Consider the following 4,675-nt stretch of genomic DNA (forward strand, 5'->3'; position numbering starts at 1 on the left):
TGAGCGTCCCTGTCAAACCGACGCTACTCTCCTGCCTTGGCTTCTGTGACGGAGCGCCAGCGTCACGTGACCTTTCCGGTGCTCCCTTATAAAGGTTCCCGCAAAGGTTCCGGCCAGCAGCGGGGGTTTGTATAAGTACTTCGCGCAGCCCCCCACCATCTGCAGCCACTAGACACCAGTGATTTTTTTGTGGGGGGGGGGCAGAGTTGCGTATCGGGGGGGAGCGGCGTATCAGGGGTCTATAAGGCATATCGGCGGGTGGCAGAGTGGCATATAGGGGGTATAAAGCATATGGGGGGGAAATAACTGGTGGCAGGTTGGCAAAGAAAAGGAAAGGAAATAAAAACAAGAAATGTTTTTTTCTCACTCATAGTTTTGATGAAATATGAAAAAACAGTTTAGATGTGAATGAATATTTATCAATAAAACGTTTTTTAGGTAGTTGGGGAAATATGGTGTTTGGGTTCCTGTGGCTTTAATTATTATAAAAGTCTGTATAATAAGAAGGCGGTTAGAGAAATGCGTTGTGATGAGAGACACGTTAATGGAAACTGTACGCTATTTATTCTGTTTGTTCAAATTATTTGAAATAAATGGAAAATTTGCATGTTGTTTTTTTATCCGACTATATGAAAAAAAAAAGTTAACCAATCGATTATGAAAAAAATCTTTGGTTGCGGCCCTAGAATGGGGGGGTCACAGGGTGAACTAAAGGGGTATTAGGGAGAATGGGGGGTCACAGGGTAGAATAACGGGGCATTGAGAGACAATTTGGGGTCACAGGGTGGAATAAAGGGGCATTGAGGGAGAAAGAGGGGTAACAGGTGGAATAAAGAGGTATTAGGCAGAATGGGGTCACAGGTGGAAGAAGGGGTATTGAGGGAGAATGGGGCACAGGGTGGAATAACGGGGTATTGAAGGAGAATTTGGGGCCACAGATGGAATAAAAGGGTATTAGGGAGAATGAGCGGTGTCACCATGGGGACGGGGGTAATGCAGATCACATGCGGAATAGTGGGAGGTACCAGTTGATAAAGTGGCTATTAATGGGGGGCACTGGCTTGCACAGGGGGTAACTGTGGGATGCTGAAGTTGCTGCCTCTCATGATCCTCTTCCCCGTAGAGCTGTTTGAATCTGTCCAGGAGATTCTACCCAAACTGCGGAAGATTGGGATAAAGACCTGGGTCATTGGCCCCGGGAATACCCCGAAGATGTCGGGAACCTTCAGAAAATGATAGACAAGACCTCAGAGACTGAGCCTCCTTCCCAGCCGAGGGTGCCAAGAAACCCAATGGACACCGCCATCTGTATCTTCATCTCCGGCACCCAGTGTTACCAAAAATTGATTAAGATAGTGCCGTCATATTCCACAGCGTGGTATCACGTCACTGTGTACCTCCTGTAGGGTGTGGCCGTGACTGTGCCCCTTCTTGTTGCCGCTTTTTAGGGTTACCGAAAGCGGCTCGGATCAGCCACCTGAAAACCCTGATGTGCTACCCCTTCCACCAGTTGTGCTGGGCACACTCTGATGACATCATCTACATGTCACTGCCCCTATATCACAAGTCTTGAGCCCTACTGGGCATCGGGGGCTGCATCGGTATCGGTGAGTGTTCAGTGATGCCGCTGAGCCGTCCGGGAGCTCCATGTTGGGCATTAGGGGATGTCTACGTTCCTGGTGCTGCGTATGTCGTTCATGTTTTTTCCTCCCCAATCAGGGGCTTCACTTGTACTGAAGGAACGATTCTCTGCCACCCAGTTATGGAGCGATTGCTGTAAATATAACATGACTGTGTTTCAGTACATCGGGGAGCTGTACCGGTACCTAACAAACCAGCTACATGTAAGGCTCTTTACACCTGCTTGCAGCGTGCCCTCTGTAGCCCCTCTCACTGCCTTTATTCTTGGACCCCTTGGTTGTGACAGGTCTGAGGCACATTGTGGGCTATCTGGGATCCATGTCCCCCATTACCATAACACTTTTGTCCCTCTAATTTTTCTCTCGCGGCCGTTATTTACCTGCTAGTTATGGTGTTGCATTTGTAAAGTGCCGAGTACACCTGGTGATGCTGTATAAAGCTCTTGGGGTTCTTACCGTGGCTGATGCTTTCTGGCCTGTATGTGCAGCTGGCCTCATGCTCTTGTGTCTTTGCAGGAGAGACCAGGCTTCTCATCTCTCCAGTTACCCCATGTCACCCTTCCTGGGGTATGTGGGCAGCCGGGAGCTCTCTGAGAAGAAGCTGCTAAGGGATGTTTTCCGGGTCGGTGACTGCTTCTTCAATACAGGAGACCTGATGATGCAGGATGAGTTGGGCTTCGTGTACTTTCGGGACCGCACTGGAGACACCTTCAGGTACTGAGCATGTGGAGGTACCTCCCTTTGACACAGTCTCCCTGCCCCTGACACAGTCTCCCTGCCCATACCTGATACAGTCTCCCTGCCCATACCTGATACAGTCTCCCTGCCCCTGACACATTCCCCCTGCCCTGCCCCTGATACAGCCTCTCTGCCCATACCTGATACAGTATCCCTGCCCCTGATACAGCCTCCCTGCCCTGTCCCTGATACAATCTCCCTGCCCCTGACACAGTCTCCCTACCCTGCCCCTGACACAGTCTCCCTGTCCCATCCCTGACGCCGTTTTCGTATACAAACCTTCATTTGTCTAAATAAGCATAGGGATTTGGGATAGTGCGCAGGTAACAATTTTTTTGGTGTTTATTCTATGTATTTTGGGCTGATGACTACTAAAGCCATAGCTACTACCCAAGAGTTTGATCGCAGGGCTTTCTTCTGTGTGTTTTGTATTTCAATTTTGTATTTCACAGCAAGGTTACAATTGCTGCCGCCCATCCCATGTGGTCCCTATTAAGGGCTAATAAGTGTTTAGGGGTTCAGAGAATACCCCTTTCTGTCTCATTAGAGATTTTTCCCTTTAGCTCAAAGCAGCAAGGTGAATTGTTCAGTGTAGGACTCGCCTAAGAGGTTTGGTGTGACTTGGCAGGTGAGCTTCCATTTTAATGGCCATTGGAGTGAAACTAAAAAAATCAATTTGTCTAAATAAGCATAGAGTGCGCAGGGAACAATTTTTTTGGTGTTTAACCGTTTTCGTATAATCCTATTGCAGATTGAAGGGAGAGAACGTGGCAACCACCAAGGTGTCGGAGATCCTGAGTAGGCTGGATTTCTTCCTGGAGGTCAATGTGTTTGGTGTCATGGTCCCAGGTAACACGACCCTCTCATACCCCCCAATCTTTGCTGCCCTCATAGTTTGTGGAAGGTGAATCTTCACTTGATTTTTTTCTCCAGGACACGAGGGCCAGGCTGGCATGGCATCTGTCACTCTGCGCCCCGGCCACAGGCTGGACCTGGAGAGACTTTACACCCACGTAGTGGAGTCCATTACCTCGTACGCCTGTCCACTGGTGATGTCCGGATCATGAACGAATCGTTCATTTGATCCGGTTCTTTTTAGTGATCCGGATGAATCGGTTCAGTAGACTGAACGATTCATTTGTAGCGGTTCAGTCTGTGAATCATGCAGCTGTAACCTGATCCTAGAGCTGTGAGTCATCTGCAGAGCACTCAGACACAGACTCTGGGGTCAGGTTACAGCTCATTAATTCACAGAGGAACGAAGACTCATAGAGTCAGAGAGGCGTTCAAAGAGTCGAATGATCCGAAGAGTCGAATGATCCGAAGAGTCGAATGATTCGAATCTTACAAGGATCCGAATCTTACAGAGATTCGAATCATTCAGAGAATATTACTGATACCATACTTTTATAAATAAATACATTAATAATGTTCACACTGCCCCCAGGATTTAGATTCCCCTGAGTTTGCCCCCCTTTACCTATAACTGCACCTACAGTTAACTTTATTAAATTAATTAAATTAACCCTCAGTCATCAGCATAAAATTAACCCTTATACCCCATCAACCATAACTGCCCCTGAAATTAACCGTAAAGATCCCATTAACCATAACGGCCCCTGAAATTAACCCTAAAGACCCCATTAACCATAACGGCCCCTGAAATTAACCCTAAATACTCCATTAACCATAACTGCCCCTAAATTAATTGCATGTACTCCAGATAAATTACCTAATAAATTGGTATGGTTGATGGGGTCTTTAGTGTTAATTTAGGGGCAGTTATGCTTAATGGGGTGTTTATGGATAATTTGGGGGCAGTTATGCTTAATGGGGTCTTTAGTGTTAATTTAGGGGCAGTTATGCTTAATGAGGTGTTTAGGGTTAATTTGGGGGCAGTTATGCTTAATGGGGTCTTTAGTGTTAATTTAGGGGCAGTTATGCTTAATGAGGTGTTTAGGGATAATTTGGGGGCAGTTATGCTTAATGGGGTGTTTAGGGTTAATTTGGGGGCAGTTATGCTTAATGGGGTGTTAAGGGTTAATTTTAGGGGCAGTCATGGTTGATGGGGTGTTAAGGGTTAATTTTAGGGGCAGACATGGTTGATGGGGTGTTTAGGGTTAATTTAATGGTGAGGGTTAATTTAATTAATTTAATAAAGTTAGCTTAAGGTGCAGTTGCAGGTAAAGGGGAATGTAAATCCTGGGGGCAGTGATTATTAATGTATTATTTATAACAGTATGGTGATATTCTCTGAATGATTAGAATCCCAATGAAGGCAGAGAGTCGTTCAAAGA

The 4,675-nt window shown here is 46.5% G+C and overlaps 1 pseudogene; it reads left to right on the plus strand.

Moving 5' to 3' along the window:
- The first annotated feature begins 978 nt into the window (after window positions 1–978).
- LOC128473658 (long-chain fatty acid transport protein 3-like) lies at window positions 979–3,445 on the plus strand (annotated as a pseudogene).
- Window positions 3,446–4,675: the final 1,230 nt, after the last annotated feature.

The sequence above is a fragment of the Spea bombifrons genome, chromosome 2, assembly GCF_027358695.1.
Source record: "Spea bombifrons isolate aSpeBom1 chromosome 2, aSpeBom1.2.pri, whole genome shotgun sequence".
In the NCBI taxonomy this organism is placed as follows: domain Eukaryota; kingdom Metazoa; phylum Chordata; class Amphibia; order Anura; family Pelobatidae; genus Spea; species Spea bombifrons.